An 18,640-nucleotide genomic window follows, 5' to 3' on the forward strand; every position below is an offset into this window, starting at 1 on the left:
GGCCTAAAAGCGATTTTTAAACCTATACATAAGTACATTAAGACAAATCAAAAAATCACTACACCAAGAAAAGGAGAAACAAAGAAAAATAACTTGTTTTCACATGCAACATACATCTTTCAATGAGAATAACATGGAAAAAAATCTTACCATTATCATTAGTTAAATTGAGCAACACCCCAATGATGGCCCTCATGCAGTCCTCCACTGATTTGCCCACATGGTTAGTTACATTCTGGTGAGGCAGAGGCTTACTGTCGGCTAAGCATATGCTGTCCTCAGCGCGGTTGTACTGCTGAATCAGTTCTTCACAATGTTGTAATGCTCTTAAGAGAAAATAAAATATAGACTATTATAGTAAATAATAGGTACACAACTTACTTCTATTTACTTGAACCTGAAGGCTATCAGATAAAACTTCCCTTTATTTTGGAAAAACCTGATACCTTAAAAAAACTACCCAAGGAATGTTAAAAATTAAACACTAATGGCAGAAGTTTCTATCTGTGCTACCTACATTTACTCTAGTAATCTCTTTATTTCCAAGTTGTCTCACATGTTATTGATCTCTTCGTCAGACAGAGCACAACCCTTTCTCAAACAGGGAAAATGGTTAAGAGCTAATGTTGAACACTTCTGAGGTAGTAAATGTTATTGCCATTGTTACACAACAAATGTTAATGTAAAGACAAGTATTAATACTTCATATGCATTAGAGCAAATAATTATTATCTTAACTATCAATGCTACAGTATAATCATTATTTTTTAATTTAAGGTCAAGCTGACATGTCTCCTTGCCAGTTATCCAAGGGGATGAGCTACATCCAAGTATTCTCAAGATACTACCCAAAATAACAAGGAAATATAATCCCTAAATGGGTCTAGTATTTCTAAAGACACTGTTTAAATCACCAAGTCCACTATTTTTAAGTTTAATACAAATCAAGTAAGCGGTCTCTGTCAGTTGATTCTTCATGCATTATGTAAAATGATACAAGATTCTTAAAAAACTCTAATCTATGCCTAGTTGCCCTTTAAAACATACTGAGGAAATTCTGTAAAGGTTTCCTAATATTTTACAACCCTTTGGTCAGGAAGGTGTTCCTCATGCGTAACCTAAAATAATTTGTACTTCTGGTATTGAATACTTATCAGGATTGCGATACTGTCATTGGTAACTCAACTGTTTTTAGACTGAGCTAAACTAGGGCTTTGAAGATAAAAGGAGGTTCAGCATATGTTATTTAATCTTTCTGTATGCTACCCCTGCATTGATCATGGTTTCTGCTGAAAAGCTTAAAATCTAGAGATGAGTGCTCTTTTACAAATAATTCTGACCTCTACTGTCACTTCCAAGACATTTGGCCTGAACTTTCTAATCATAACAAAAGAGCTAAAATGTATCATATTAAATACTTCCATTTACAAGGCACTTGTTCGAGGGAATGAAGTATACACAAGAGATATTTTTAAATCAGAAACAACATATACAATTTTTATTTTTCAATTTAAAAAAGAAAAATCAGAAACATTTAACTTCAATAATCTTTGGTAAGAAAGGGTAAAACATGGTAGCAAACAAGCAGAATGCATGTGGTAAGAGCACTAACTATATAGGCAGGGCATAGTTCATGCCTATAATCCCTACACTTTGGGAGGTCAGCATGGGAGAATCACTTGAGCCCAGGAGTTTGAGAACAGCCTGGGCAACATAGCAAGACATCGTATCTATTTTTTAAAAAAGAATGCTAAATATATATGTAAAATAGGCCAGGTATGCCTATGATCCCAGCACTCTGGAAGGCTGAGGAGGGTGGCATCACCTGACGTTAGGACTTTGAGACCAGCCTGGTCAACATGGTGAAACCCCATCTCTAATAAAAATACAAAAATTAGCTGGGTGTGGTGCATATGCCTGTCCCAGGTACTCAGGAGGCTCAGGCAGAATTGCTTGAACCCAGGAGGTGGAAATTGTAGTGAGCCAAGATCATGCCACTGCACTCCAGCCTGAGCGACAGAGACTCCATCTCAGAAAAATAAATAAATAAATAAAAGCAAAATATACCATTGAAAGATACAAAATGTAGAAATGCAATCAAGTCCACAAATGTTCTGGAGGAAGACAAAAAATGTACAAATGCAAGACAAAAAAAGGAGATTTAAAAAACCTATAGATTAAGAAAATCTATTGAGACTAGAAATTTAAGATTACTGAAAATTAGAATATTGACTAAACATAAAATAGTAAGCAACTAGATAATCAGTGGTATGAAAATAGTATTGGGTTATATTTTTTAAAAGTCATTTTCTTTCATTGTATACTTAAGTATTTATGGATGAAATGATAATATCTGGATTTGTTTCAAATAATACAAGAGGGGGAATGGATGGGGTTATAGATGAAAACCAGACTGGCCATGACTGATAATGTGTACATAACAGCTTATTACACTATTTATATTTGAAACCCTCTAAAATAAGAGGTTAAAAACAGATAAATCAGAATAAGACTGCAATGGGCCTTTGATAAGGCCGACTTCCTGTAATAAGAAAGTTGCACATATATCCAAAGACAATAAGCAATCAGAGATTTGGGAAAGTTAACTTCATGTGTTACTGTTCTAGGCTAAAGGCCAGAGAAGTAGGGCAGATATTAAGAACTAGGACAGAGATATCATGAAGAGGCTGCTGTAATAAGATAGAACCAGGACTGGAGACATACTTGGGAATTTTACCTGCACAGAGGTGACAGCATTAGCCTAATTGTGATGAAATATGTGTGGGAACAAAGAATGTGGAATAGAAGTTATATACAGATATGGAAAAACAAGTCTAAATAAAGTACAGAAGAAGAGGGCTAGAAAAGTCCATTTAAAACAAGAATGAGGACAAATGCTCAGTATTTATTATATGCCAAGTACTGTTCTAGGCTTTGCATATTAACTAATTTAACTCATTAATACATATCATACATAATATACAAAAGATACTTTTTAAATAATTTAAATCTTAAAAATGTTTTATATATATTTTTAATATACACATATTTTAAAATATCTATTAAGAATATATTTCTTACAAACATATAAATGAACTCATTTTATTGGAATAACAATCCTAAGTGGGTTAGATACAATTATTTTTTTGTTTTAATTTTTTTTTTTGAGACGGAGTTTCACTCTAGTTACCCAGGCTGGAGTGCAATGGCGTGATCTCGGCTCACCACAACCTCCACCTCCTGGGTTCAGGCAATTCTCCTGCCTCAGCCTCCTGAGTAGCTGGAATTACAGGCATGTGCCACCATGCCCAGCTAATTTTTTGTATTTTTAGTAGAGACAGGGTTTCACCATGTTGCCCAGGATGGTCTCAATCTCTTGACCTCGTGATCCACCTGCCTCGGCCTCCCAAAGTGCTGGGATTACAGGCGTGAGCCACCTCGCCCAGCCCATAGATACAATTATTTATCCCCTTTGTAAAGAGCTTGATTTGTACATTACAAAAGTTATACAGCTGAAATTATCAAGCTGGAATCCACAGTCATTTTGTGTCCAAAATCTGTACTCTTAAAACTTTAGTTATACAATGTGCACCAATTCATCGGACTCAATAGAGTATTTCATAAAGGAAGCTAATCCATTTGTGGTCAATCCAAATGTTTAAATAATGTTAGTTGTTAGCTAATAGACAAAAAACTTACTTAGCTGATGAAACAATAAGTTGGGAATCTTTATATGCTATCAAGTAGCTTTGATTTTCAGGATTAAGCACAGTTACCTAAAAGGGAAGAATATAAAATAATTGTGGCAATCCAAAACTTTCATTCACATATCACACTCTGCCTGGTCCCTAAAAGATAAAAAGATGAGGGAAAAAACAGTCCTTGTTGTCTAAGGGAATAATTTCACAACCCACAGGTTCCAGATGTAAAATAAGAAAGCTAATGTTTTGTGAAAAAATTAAGACATCACTGTTATTATTCATTCATATTTTACACTATGTATTCACTGTAACGAACTGCCTCACATTGAATGTCAGAACAGAGCAGTCCTTAACTTAACAAATAACAAACAGCAAGCAAATAACATAAAGCTCTTAGGTAGATTCATTTAGAATACATTTTTACAAGGAAATATCTGTTATCTACTGTTCCCAAAGAACTGTAGAAGACACACAGAATAATTACCATTTAATCTATGTCAGAAGTTTTTAATTTATACTACACTATTTTCCCCACGAATGCTTTTAAAATAACCTGGTGAACAAATCTATGCATTCTGAGGTTAGCTGGCAACATAAATTCTAATCTATATGGAACTCGGTTAAAGTCCTTCATAAGAGTCAAAGAACAAAATACACTTACTGCAGTTCAACAGTATCATTTTCCAAAGCCAAATATCATGACAAACCGTGCTTATAAACAATCTGATGCAGGCCAGGCATGGTGGCTCATGCCTGTAATCCAAGCACTTTGGAGGCCAAGACGGGCAGATCACCTGAGGTTGGGAGTTCAAGACCATCCTCACCAACATGAAAAAAGAAAAAAATTTTGAAGAAAAAAAAAAAATCTGACTCAAAAGTCAAATAAACCAAATGCTAATAATAATTTAAAAATAAAACCTGACCACATTTAGCTTTTGTTATCTGCAAACAATATAGTCAAGCAGAAACATTAAGGAAAAAACAATAAAGACTGGAGGGGCTCAGCAAGGTAGCTCATGCCTGTAATCCCAACACTTTGGGAGGCCGAAGCTGGCAGTCCACTTGAAGCTGGGAGTTTTGAGACCAGCCTGTCCAATGTGGCAAAACCCCAACTCTACTAAAAATACAGAAATTAGTAAGGCATGGTGGCAGACACCCGTAATCTCAGCTAGAGGCTGAGACATGAAAATTGCTTGAACCCAGGAAGTGGAGGCTGTAGTGAGTCAAGATCACACCACTGCCCTCTAGCCTGGGTGACAGACCGACATTTTGGCTCAAAAAAATAATAAAATCTTAAAGAAAAAAGATTGGTGTATATAAACAAGCCTGACCTTTCATTTGCAGCAGTAATACAGGTACTCTTCAAAAACTGCTCATTTCACTTGTTTAATCACAACTGGTTGCTAAAAAAAAGGTACTGAAATTTCTATCTGGATTAACAGAAGTGAACCCCACAGGCGTATATAAAATATCTGGCAGTCTCTCTCTTACACACGCATTCACAATCAAGACTGAATACTTTTTGCCAAATTGTCATCCATACTTACACTTTCTAAAACTCATAAACATCTCTCTGCTCCCCATAATGAGGCTACCAGTTTCTCTTCATCCTCATCTCTACTTAAATGATCCACACATTCTTTTACTACGTGAAAAGAAACAAACATAAGTTAATACTTATCATCAATACTTACCAATACAATACTTTTAGCTAACATTAAAAGCCATCTGTACACATGCTATGAACATGCTGGAATCTCTCTGAACATTTTTTATTCTAGGTTTCATACTTTGAGATTTTGAAATGTATCATACCCTGTAATTATTTCGTTTCCATAATCTCCCAATATCAAAATGTTAACAGCCTTTTTTTTTTTTTTTTTTTTCTTTGGAGACAGAGTTTTGCTCGTTCTTCCAGGTTGGAGTACAATGGTGCAATCTCAGTTGACCACAACCTCCTCCTCCCAGGTTCAAGCGATTCTCTTGCCTCAGACTCCCAAGTAGCTGGGATTAAAGGCATGTGCCACTATGTCCAGCTAATTTTTTATTTTTGGTGGAGATGGGGTTTCTCCGTGTTGGTCAGGCTGATCTTGAGCACCTGACCTCAGGTGATCTGCGCCTTGGCCTCCCAAAGTGCTGGGATTACAGGCATGAGCCACCATGCCTGGCCTGGCCTCTTCTTTAAATGTTAGAAATCTGCAGGATACTACTTTTAAAAACAGACGTTTCCAAACTGATACAATAACTTTTTGAAGTATGTCAATAGAGTATTTTCTTCAGGCTTTAAATAATATATAAAAACATTATACATGTGAATATCATACCTTTATCTACAATATGATCCAGACCACCCAAAAGTCGGAGTTCTTCCTTAAACCAGTCTCCTGCTCGTTTAGAAGGGACAATAATGTCTCCATAGCTAAATGCCCAGTCTAAAAACCAGAAGCATCATTAATGAATATTTACTTTTAGCAATTCTAAAGATTGTTTCTTTTTTCAAAAATTTACTGCACGCTATCAGTACAGTTTTTTAACACTATATTTATACATAAAATTGAATTTTCAATTTTATCAGAACAGCCCTCATTTAACAAAGTTCTAAAACTAGCTTTTCATAGAGAAAATGTGCTATTACAGTAGTCTATCATTTGTCAGTTTATTATTACACATACGTAGAGGCATTCATTTCTATAGTACAGAGGCCTAGTGTCAGACTGCTAAGTCAAAGGATACATGTATTTTTTAATTATTAATCAATATTAATTTGCCACAAAGGATTTAACAAGTAACACTCTCAGGAGCAAACTGTGGGATTGCCAGTTGTCCTGAATGTTCAAAAGTCACTTAACATTTTTGTCTGAGGGCACAAAATGGTAACACTGCTTTTGGTTGTATTTTTTTTTTTTTTTTTTTTGAGACGAAATTTCGCTCTTGTTACCCAGGCTGGAGTGCAATGGCATGATCTCAGCTCACTGCAACCTCCGCCTCCTGAGTAGCTGGGATTACAGGCACGTGCCACTATGCCTAGCTAATTTTTTGTATTTTTAGTAGAGATGGGATTTCACCATGTTGACCAGGATGGTCTCGATCTCTTGACCCCATGATCCACCCGCCTCGGCCTCCCAGTTGTATTTTTACAACTACAGTAAACTTGACCAGTTTTTCACATATTAATGAACTATATTTCTAGTATGAGATTCCTGTTCGTTATTCTTTCCATATTTTCCTACAAGACTGATTGTCTTTCCTTATTGTTCGGTGTATTGTGCATATTTTGCATACAAATCCTTTGCTCACTTTAGTACTGCAAACTGACTAGTTTTAAACTGAAGACTGCAGGCTTAATAGCTCAGATATTCATCATGTGGCCATGATGACAAAACTATTCAAATAATGCTTTAGGATCATCACCAGAAGAGTACAAAAGCTAACAGCCACATTTACAATCAGAGTAAAGTTTGTCTTTCTCTTTATTTCACTTTAGTTGTTGTTTTTCTATTTAAAGCATAAAGCCACCTCCCAACAAAGAGCAATTTGGTTTCTGTTGTAATAAAGGAATTTCAGCACAACAAAAGAAATGCTTTAATTAGCAAAGATTGACAAGACCTAGTTTTTCTCCCAGTTTCTCCCCTTCAAAAGATGATAGTTTACATTAGGTCCTTCTGGCCTATTTGAAAACTGTACATAAACTAGATACTTAGAAATTCAAACAACAGGTATTACCACTATTGCACATTTGGGAGAGATATAGAAGATTTTTAATCTACTTCTATTAAAACAGTTGTTCTTGGCTGAGTGTGGCTGGTAGCTCACACCTGTAATCCCAGCACTTTGGGAGGCTGAGGTAGGTGGATCACCTCAGATCAGGAGTTCAAGACCAGCCTGGCCAACATGGTGAAACCTGTCTCTACTAAAAACACAAAAATTAGCTGGGCATGGTAGTGGGCACCTGTGATCCCAGCTACTCACTACTCAGGAGGCTGAGGCAGGGAGAATTGCTTGAACCCAAGAGGCGGAGGTTGCAGTGAGCCAAGATCATGGCACTGCACTCTGGCCTGGGCAACAGAGCAAGATTCTGTCTCGAAAAGAGAAGAGAAAAGAAGAAAAGAAAAGAGAAAAAAAAGGTTGTACTCCAAGGTGACAAATGTAGAACTAGAACCCAATACTACAAAAACAGATTCAATTCTGTCCATTTCTCATTCTGTCCCTCAAAGAATGATTTAGATTGGTCTTAGGTGTATTAATTCACGAGTCATACTGGAAAAGCTGAAGACTAATGAGGCATTCTTTGTTTAGAAAGAAAGGTGATGGTAATTTGATATTAATAATTAAAACTCGTGCCTTTTTATGCTTAAAAGGGTTTCACTTTTGTTTCTATTGTCATAAAAAGGATTCTTTAATGTTTTAGGCTATATTAAGTATACTGCATGCTAGCATTTAAAAATTGCCTATTATTCAAGCATGTTATTTGAAAACTTGAATAGTCCTCAGAATTAAAGCACAGCCAAATCATTAACCAGAAAATAAGAGGATTAGGCTGTGAGATGGCTACACCTGTAATCCCAGCACTCTGGGACGCTGAGGCACAGGATCGCTTAAGCCTGGGAGGCGAATGTTGCAATGAGACCAGATCACATTACTGTACTCCAGCCTGGATGACAGAGTCAAAGAGTCTCAAGGGGGAAAAACAACAACAAAAACCACCCTGAGACAGGTCCTTCAGGAGGCATTCCAGGACAAGGCATTGTTATCACAGGAGATGACATCTCCATTCATGTTTTACTGTCCCTAAAACCTTCCAATGGGACAAGATGTGGAGGTGGAAGACAGTCCTATTGATAATCCTGGCCCTGTGTGAACCTTGGTTAATGTGTGTGTCTTCATTTTTAACAAAAAATAAGTTTTATAAGTTAAAAAAATAATTGATTTTGAAAGAAGAAAAAAGCTCATAGAATATTTTTGCACAGTATACAGTGTTTTAAGCTAAGAGTTATTATAAAAGAGTCAAGAGTTAAACAGTACAGCCAGAGTACAGTGTTTATCAAGTCTACAGTGGTGTGCAATAATGTCCTAGGTCTTCACGTTCACTCACCATCACTCACTCACTCACTGACACAGAGCAACTTCCAGTCCTGCAAGCTCTACTCAAGGTAAGTGTCCATATAGGTTTATCTTTTTAAATCTTTTATACCGTACTTTTACTGTACCTTTTTTTGTATTTAGGTGGACAAATTTTGCCACCGCTGTGTTCCAATTGCCTGCAGTGTTCAATATAGTAACATGCTGTACAGGTTTGCACCCTAAAAGCAACAGGCTGTACTACATGTAATACAGCCTGTTGCTTTTAGGGTGCAAACCTGTACAGTCTAGATGTGTAGTAGGCCATAACTTTTAGGTTTGTGTAAGCACAGTCTGATGCTCGTACAACAACAAAATCACCTAATGATTCATTTTCAGAACACATCTGTCATTGAGCAAAGCATGCCTATACTACTGTTTTAAATTATCTTTTCATGGCACATCAGCAATACCAATATATTCAAGAAATTAAGCAACTAGTAACAAAACTAATGTGTAGAAGATATTCATTGTACAAAACACATAGTAAATCTACTGTACAATTTAAAACAAACAATACTCAAGAATAGTTAATGTTAGGGGGAAAAAGTGGAATCTAAAATTGACATCTGTGCTCTGGCTTAATCATATGAATAAAAAAGTTGTTTTATCTAATACAGTAAAGTTTTTATTCTGGTATTTATCATCCTAATAAATTCAACAAAACATAAGACAAATTAAATCATCAAGTTTATCATTGCCATTTAACAGCATACCGGAAATGAATCTAAATGTTGAACATAGGAGACAAAAAAATAAAGGCACATCCACCCAACTATGTAGGCAGTTAAAAATTATAGGCTCAAATTTATTCTTTTATAGTATGAAAAAATGAGTAGACATTGTAAAAATAGTATAAATAAAAATTACAAATGTTTTGACCAGGCTCAGTGGCTCATGTCTGTAATCCCAGGAAGGCCGAGGTGGGCAGATCATCTGAGTTCAGGAGTTCAAGACCAGCTTGGCCAACATGGCAAAGCCCCATCTCTACTTAAAAAAAAAAAAAAAAATAGCTGGGCATGGTGGCATGCACCTGTAATCTCAGCTATCTGTGAGGCTGAGGCATGAGAATAGCTTGAACCCAGGAGGCGGAGGCTGCAGTGAGCCGAGATCACACCACTGGACTCCAGCCTGGGTGACAGAGTAAGACTTCATCTCAAAAACGAAAAAAAGTTAAAAAGTTTTCGATGTTACAGATGGTATGATGACATGGAGGAATACAGATTTGCCATCTGAGTGCAGCATCTCTCTCCACAATCTTATAAAGTGAAAAGTACTGAATACATGTCAGTTTTGTATCTTCTTGTTTAAAGTTAAACTGCTCTCCCATCCTCCACCTTAACCAAAATCTATTACCACCTCTAACCTAATTAACATAGAATAGAGCAATAGCCTTAAGTCACATCTGGCTAGCACAAAGCATTCTATATATTTTTGTGGCAAATGCTGCTGCAGTCTTCAGTTAAGTAATGGGGAGACACTGCCTTTTTTTTTTTTTTGAGACATAGTCTTACTCTGTCACCCAGGATGGAGTGCAGTCACACCAATCCCAGCCCACTGTAACCTCTACCTTGCCTCGTAGGTTCCAGGTTCAAGCAATTCTTGTGCCTTCACCTCCCCAAGTAGCTGGGAATACACACACCTGCCACCAGGTCCAGCTATAATTTTTATATTTTTAATAGAGATGGGGTTTCACCATGTTGGCACAACTCCTGGTCTCAGGTGATCCACACACCTCAGCCTCCCAAAGCACTGGGATTACAGCTGTGAGCCACATCACCTGGCCTGAGATCTGATTAACATCTGTTCTGGGAAAGCCTCTAAAATTTCTGGTTTACTCATTGTTCCCTGTGTAAAATCAGGTACTTACTATATATCCTAACCTAAGGTCAAACAACTTGATGTACTTCAGTGGCCCTACACATCTATTCTGAATTATACTTTCCCTATGGCATATAAACCCTGGATGTGGGGGTAATAGCATGGGGATCCCAAGACACAGACACGGCTTTTGATTATAAGTCCCTACTAAATGTTTCTGAAAAACTGGATTTGTCACTCTTCAGTTTCTCAGCTTCCCTGGACTTTGGGGGTATGTTTGCATAGACAATAATAAATGTTTATTATAGTTTTGATGTTGGAAATGTCTAAAAACCAGGTTATTATGTAATAAACACTCTTATTTTTTTCAAAAATCACAAGCCAATTATCTTCTACTGGCCTAGAAACCACTGGAACATTATTGATTCTATAAGTAAAAAAGCCAGAAGAAAGCAGAACTGAAATAAAGCAAAAATGGCATAGCCATCTCACACATGGTGCATTGTGATGAGCATAAGAGCAGCTACTGGCCATGACCGTATTATAAAAAACACCACCTCAGGGGAGGTGAGGTGCCTAAGAGTCTTCTTTGAGGTGTCTTCAGGGTTCTTCAGGTCCCGTGAAACAGACACCCTGAGGTACTTGGAATAAATAGATGCCTATTCATTGAAAATGGCAGTTGTGTCAAGAGTGGTGGCTCACGCCTGTAATTCCAACACTTTGGAGGCTGAGGTGACCTCGCTTGAGCCCAGGAGTTCAAAACCAGCCTGGGCAACATGGTGAAAACCCCATCTCTACCAAAAATACAAAAGTTAGCCAGATATGGTGGCATAAACTTGTAGTCCTAGCTACTTGGGGGGCTGAGGTGGGAGGATCACTTGAGGCCAGGGGCTTGAAGCTGCAGTGAGCCATGACTGTACCACTGCACTCCAGCCTGGGTGACATAGCAAGACCCTGTCTCAAAAAATAATTATTATTATAAATTAAAAAAGAAAAAGGCAAATGTAAATCTTCTATATTCCTGAAATCTATGGAGAATAAGAATTCAAGTTCCTAATAGCCTAAATGTAGTTCTACCTTTTTTTTTTTTTTTTGAGATGGTCTTGCTCCGTCACCCAGGCTGGAGTGCAGTGGTACAACCTTGGTTTACTGTACTCTCAAACTCCCTGGGCTCAGGAGATTCCCCCAAGCTAAGCCTCCTGAGTAGCTGGGACTATAGGTGCACACCACCATGTCCAGCTAATTTTTTTTGTATTTTCTGTAGAGATGGGGGTTTTGCCATGTTGCCCAGGCTAGAACCAAACTCCTAGGTTCAAGAAATCCAACTGCCTTGGCCTCTCAAAGCAGATATTGTAGGCATGAGCCACTGCACCTGGCCCCTTTTATTTCTTAAAAAATAAAATAAATAATAAAGAGAGAAGGATTACGCAAAATGCAACAGAAAATGTGCAGCAATTTACTGGGCAAAAAACCTAAAAGTACATAAACTAGGAAGTTCAGGCAAGGAATGAAATTATACTCAGAGCTAAACCTGTTAATTTGCCAAACTGTAAACCAAGGTTAGAAGTTAAATAATTTGCCCACAGTCACCCAGTTATTGCAACTAACCAAAGACTTTCTGAAAGTAATTCTCACCTTGGAAGGAAGAAGGAACCTACCGTTATATTTTCTAGATCAAAATGCTTGTTGTGTACAGTTTCACAGAGCCTTCGGATTTTTTCTTTAATTTTGTTCATGTCTTTTTCATTCAGTAGCTTGGCTGACGAAGCATCTTGTTCCAGTTCCAAAAGTCGAATCATGAGATCTAAGCTAGCTCTATCAAGATCCATGTTCAAACGATCTCTACTCAGTATATACATGAGGGCAGCTGTACAGAGGGACAGATTCTTCAACAGACCAAAAAAAGGAAAAGAAAAAGTTCATGTGAGCAACTCCTGACAATCTCAGGAAATAAGACTGTTAGTGACTTTTGCTTACAAGTTAAAATGCCTGAAACTTGTATTACTGACCATGTTGGAAACTTGAAAAATGTTTTATTCAGTGGTCCCTCTAAAAATATTCTGAAGAAACATGCTTAAAAAATGAAATGCTGTTGCTTAAAATTATCCTTTCAATGGACCTTCCATACGTGAATGCCTGAAAGCTGTAAGAATATAAGCTGAGTTACATATTTCTTTGGCTATTCTGTGCTAAATGAAGAGTTTATAGAACATTTTTACAGACCTGTGTGTGTGTACAGGTATAAATTCTACTATGATATACCTCACTTTTTTCTGAGACAGGATTTCACTTTGTCACCCAGGCTGAAGTGCAGTGGCATGATCTCAGCTCACTGTCACCTTGACCTTCTGGACTCAAGCAGTCTTCCCCGCCTCAGCCTCACAAATAGCTGAGACAACTGGCATGTGCCACCATGCCCAGCTGACTTTTTTGTATTTTTGTAGATAGGGTGCCCAGGCTGGTCCTAAACACCTGAAGTCAAGTAAGTCACCCACCTTGGCCTCCCAAATTGCTAAGATTATAGGCATGAGCCACCATGCCCAGCCTATTCTTTATGATATAGTAGACAGTCATATTTCAGTTTAAAATCAGTAACTGAAGGCCAGGTGTGGTGGCTCACACCTGTAATCCCAGCACTCTGGGAGGGTGAGGTGGATAGATTATGAGGTCAAGAGATGGCGACCATCCTGGCCAACATGGTGAAACCCCGTCTCTACTAAAAATAAAAAACTTAGCTGGGCGTGGTGGCACACGCCTATAGTTCCAGCTACTCAGGAGGCTGAGGCAGGAGAATTGCTTGAACCCAGGAGGCAGAGGTTGCAGTGAACCGCGATGGCGCCACTGCACTCCAGCCTGGCACCTGGCGACAGAGCGAGACTCTGTCTCAAAAAAAAAAAACTCAACCGGGCATGGTGGCTCACGCCAGTAATCCCAGCACTTTGGGAGGCCAATGCGGGTGGATCCCAAGATCGAGGCCATCCTGGTCAACATGGTGAAACCCCGTCTCTACTAAAAAAATGCAAAAAATTAGCTGGGCATGGTGGGGCGTGCCTGTAATCCCAGCTACTCAGGATGCTGAGGCAGGAGAATTGCCTGTACCCAGGAGGCAGAGGTTGCGGTGAGCAGAGATCGCGCCATTGCACTACAGCCTGGGTAACAAGAGCGAAACTCCGTCTCAAAAAAACAAACAAACAAAAAAAAAAAACTCAATAACTGAAATAATAATTTTAAATCTGTATCAAACCCTTAACTTTTTTCCCCTGCAAAACACAGCTGTGTTTATATCTGTATGTAAACCCAGAATGCTGAATGACACATATTTGCATTTCTTTAAAGTAAACCAATCGCCAGATCTGGTGGCTCATGCCTGTAATCCCAGCACTTTGGAAGGCCAAGGCGGGTGGACCACTTGAGGTCGGGAGTTCAAGATCTGCCTGGCCAACATAATGAAACCTCATCTCTACTAAAAATACAAAAAAAAATTAGCTGGGCATGGTGACGCATGTCTGCAATCCCAGCCACTCTGGAGGCTGAGGCAGGAGAATTGCTTGAACCCATGAGGCAGAGGTTGCAGTGAGTCAAGACTGCACCACTGCACTACAGCCTGGGTGACAGAGCGAGATTCTGTCTCAAAAAATAAATAAAATAAAATAAAATAAAACATCGGGGAAGGATAATTTTAGGAGAAATACCTAATGAAGGTGATGGGGAGATGGAGGCAGCAAACCACCATGGCATGTGTATACCTATGTAACAATCCTGCAAGATCTGCACATGTACCCCAGAACTTAAAGTATAATAAAATAAATAAAATAAAATGTAAAAATTAGCCAGGTGTGGTGGCGGGTGCCTGTAGTCCCAGTTACTTGGGAGGCTGAGTTGTGAGGATTGCTTGAAATAATAAAATAAACCAATCAAGTCTGAGTGAACCAAATAATTTTTTAAATCATTAATAAAATGTACCAAAATCACTCAAGTCAGGTAGTTAAGTTAGCACATTCTATATTTTATTTTAATTTTTTTTCTAAAGGAGTCTCACTCTGTCACTGAGGCTGCAGTGCAGAGGCACAATCTCGGCTCACTGTAACCTCTGCCTCCGGGGTTCCAACTATTCTTGTGCCTCAGCCTCCTGAGTAGCTAACGTTACAGGCATGCACCACCATGCCTGGCTAGCTTTTTGTATTTTTAGTAGAGATGGGGTTTTGCCATGTTGCCCAGGCTGGTCTTGAACTCCTGAGCTCAGGCAATCTGCCCACCTTGACCTCCCAAAGTGTTAGGATTACAGGCATGAGCCGCCACACTTGGCCAGCACACTCTACTTATATAATCTAAAAATACTGAAGGTGAAGTATTTTAGATAAATGTGAATATAATAAAAGGTCTTATATTTGGGATATTCCAACACTTGAGATATTCTGTTCTTACACTTATTTCAACATACAGAAAATACAACTATCTAAAGATTTAAACTTTGAGACCCTAAAGTATAGAAGTGTCAGACCAGATGTCTGATTAAATGTTTATGCAGCAAATTATTTTTGGAAAATAGGATGCCATAGTAAAGGCCATGGGGGACCCACTGCCCTTAAGATCACACACTGTAATGCCTTAGTCCCCTGTTAACTGCATAATAAAGCAAAAAAAGTCTCTTTTTTGTTTGTTTTTAAGAGATGAGCTCTCACTAGGTTTCCCAGAATGGATCTGAAACTCCTGGGCTCAAGAAATCCTCCCACCTTCGTCTCCAGATCAGCTGGGACTTACAAGTGGGGACATCCCTTGTCCAGCAACAAACTACTTTTTTTTTTTTTTTTTTTTTTTTTTTTGAGACAGAATCTCTGTCTCCCAGGCTGGAGTGCCATGGCAAGATCTTGGATCACTGCAACCTCTGACTCCCAGGTTCAAGTGATTCTCCTGCTTCTGCCTCTTGAGTAGCTGGGACTGCAGGCACGTGTCACCATGTTGGCCAGGCTCATCTCAAACTCTTGACCTGAGGTGATCCGCCCACTTTGGCCTCCCAAAGTGCTGGGATTACAGGCATGAGCCAAGATGCCTGGCCCAGAAGATGCAGTATTAAATTAATTCTGTATCACCTAATCCGTTTTTAGAACATAGTTTCTTTAACAAAAATATTGCAAGGCCATCTCAAAATACTACTAATCATAATAATTAGCAATGATGGTTACTTTCTTCTAATTTTGGAAAATATAAACCTAATTATTTTTGTTATGTTTACTTTATTATTAAGCAAAAACATCAAAGGCAAGGAAAATGAAGAATTTATTCCTTATCACAATGAGGCTATGTTCGAGTCAATGAACAGAAAAGTTTCTAAGAAAATTAAAGCTGCATTTCCAAACCAGTTTTTTCCCCATGCATTAGTATCAAATAATACTAACAGATTCTTCTCAGCGCTTTCTGATTATTGGGAAAATCATGCTTATAAAATTCAGTATCAGTATGCCACATTAGCCAAGATAACAAAATAAAATTTTAATAGTATAAAATGACAAATTAAGAAAAAATGTTTTCATGAGAAAATAAGTTAAGCAAAAACTTCTGATCATAAGCACTACAAATTTAGCAAATAAAATGAACTCAATCTATAATTAGGATTTATTTATAGAATATCCAGTGAAGACATTTTTTGATAGCCAAACAGACTAGCCATTTTCTCAATCTCAGAAAGTTAAAAATACCTGATGGTGCTGGGAATCATCCAAGGTTTTAAAGACCATTGCTACCATCCCATGTGCTCTCAGGTGCATTCGAAAACTGGGCATGGCACATTTAGTAGCCAAGCTAATAACACTAGAAGAAAATACAGTAGGTTAAGGAAACTGGAAACAGCTAGTACATTAGTTTAGTTTGTGTAATACCATAACCAGCAAATAGGAAGGAGGTAAAAGGGTCAAAGCATTGCCCATACATCATCGCAATATAAAAACCAGAGGCAAAACACATTAATAAAATATACTGGTGCCTAGTATGTGATTAGGTACACTGTATTTTTTTAAAATAACGTAATTGTCTTTAGTGCATTCTTTACATTACTACTATCATTAAAAGCTTAAACTCTGAGCTACCTTTCATAATACTTCTAATAAAAATTAGAATTAATTATATTTGATTGAATATACTCCAAATGACTCAAAAATTCAATCAAAACTACAGTATTCAATCAATTCATTAGGGAGTACAAAAGACCATCTTTTTATTTTGAGCATTTGGTGTAAATGTAAGCACTCAGACCACAACTTGCTTAAATAAATCTAATTTATTACTTGAACATCAAAGGTAAAATAACTTAAAAGATTCTTTTTTAAAAATTATTTATTTTCTTTCTGGTATTTTTTTCTTCCTTTTTCTGGAGACAGAGCCTCACCTCACTCTATCATCCAGGTCAAGCCATCCTGCCACCTCAGCGGCCCAAGGAGCTGAAACTGCAGGCACATGCCACCATGACTCACTTTTTATTTTTTATAGACACAGGGTCACATTATGTGGCCCAAGGTGGTCTCGAACTCTTGGACACATGCAATCCTCCCAATTTGGCCTCCCAAAATGCTGGGATTACAGGTATGAGCCACCATACAGGGCAAAAAGGCTTTAGCATGTTGTTCTTGTTTTTTTAACCACTTAAAAACTGAAGCCTATGCTATGCTAAAAATGCTGTGATCACCCAGCTTTCCATCTATCATGTAGAACCAAATTCTTTATAAAGAAATGGATAGTTCTGGCCAGACGAGGTAACTCATGCCTGTAATCCCAGTACTTTGGGAGGCTGAGCAGGTGGATCACAAGGTCAGGAGTTCAAGACCTGCCTGACCAACACAGTGAAACCTCATCTCTACTAAAACTACAAAAAAGTAGCTGGGCATAGTGGCTCATACCTGTAATCCCAGCTAACCGGCTACTCAGAAGACTGAGGCAAGAGAATCACCTGAACCCAGGAGGTGGAGGTCGCTGCAAGTGGAGACCATACCACTGCACTCCAGCTGGGGTGACAGTGTGAGAAATGAGAAAAGAGAGGACAGGAGAGAAAAGGAAAAGAAAAGAAGAGAGAGAGGAAGGAAGGAAGGAAGGAAGGGAGGGAGGGAGGGAGGGAGGGAGGGAGGGCAGGCATTTTAACATATCACTAGCTGTATATACTATACACATCATAACAAAATAAAAAATGTCTGGCTTTTTGGATAATACATAGTTGAAAAAATTTAATACAGCATGTACATAATTGTAAAATATAAAAATCTTACCTAAGGCAACACGTGTTTAGAGGCTGAGTGCTCTTTAAGCCACTTAACAAGTACTCAATGTCATCAGTGAACTCTTGATTTTCACCAAATTCTACGACATCATTGAAGTGCTTCACATGCTGAACAACAGTATATAACTGCCAAGAAAAAAAAATGTCACCCCTTTTTAACTATGAACTATTTAAATCTGTGGGCTCACTGTACTTTACATAAGTGCATAAAAGAGTTTGTTAGATGGCGACAAAAATATTTTTAGAAGAATGATGATGGTAGGACAAAAGAAGTTTGTGGTTCAAAACTGAGTATCAGTATACTGATATTTGTTGACGATATTAAAAGGCTGAATGTTACATACAAAAATCTATCAACATGCAGTAAACACTGTATATGGCTGCTTCTTTGTCTTCTCGTCTGCATTTCAGTGCAGTAACTATATCTTGGTAGGGCTGAGTAGGTATTGTCACAGTTTTTATCACTTTGGATGGTGGCACAGGAGCCTTAAAAACTCCATCATCTTTTTGATTTGGTTCCTTTGAAGACAGCCTCACCTATTAATAAAGGTATTAAATTAGTTGTTCTAAATAAATATACAAAAATAGGAACATCTCATCTATCTGGCAAATTCGGCTTCAGAAAAAGTAAATAAAGCTTTTTTAAAAAGGGGGGGATGGGGAGGCCTCTCAGAGGTCTTTAGAAATATTTTGAATTCCATGCACTAACAGGTAAGACATATGTATGTCTACATAC

The 18,640-nt window shown here is 37.9% G+C and overlaps 1 pseudogene across 1 annotated transcript in view; it reads right to left on the minus strand.

The window, feature by feature from the left end:
• The window catches only part of LOC144578641 (wings apart-like protein homolog), a 49,789-nt pseudogene that overhangs the window by 689 nt on the left and 30,460 nt on the right, over nucleotides 1-18,640 (minus strand). The window contains exons 6-12 of the transcript XR_013524836.1: nucleotides 17,894-18,030; nucleotides 16,337-16,448; nucleotides 12,299-12,526; nucleotides 6,026-6,133; nucleotides 5,249-5,346; nucleotides 3,700-3,776; nucleotides 151-326 (exon numbers count right to left, since the gene is read on the minus strand). The product of XR_013524836.1 is annotated as a wings apart-like protein homolog (transcript). The remainder of the gene's footprint in view (nucleotides 1-150; nucleotides 327-3,699; nucleotides 3,777-5,248; nucleotides 5,347-6,025; nucleotides 6,134-12,298; nucleotides 12,527-16,336; nucleotides 16,449-17,893; nucleotides 18,031-18,640) is intronic.

Source organism: Callithrix jacchus, chromosome 12, assembly GCF_049354715.1.
Source record: "Callithrix jacchus isolate 240 chromosome 12, calJac240_pri, whole genome shotgun sequence".
Taxonomy (NCBI): Eukaryota; Metazoa; Chordata; class Mammalia; order Primates; family Cebidae; genus Callithrix; species Callithrix jacchus.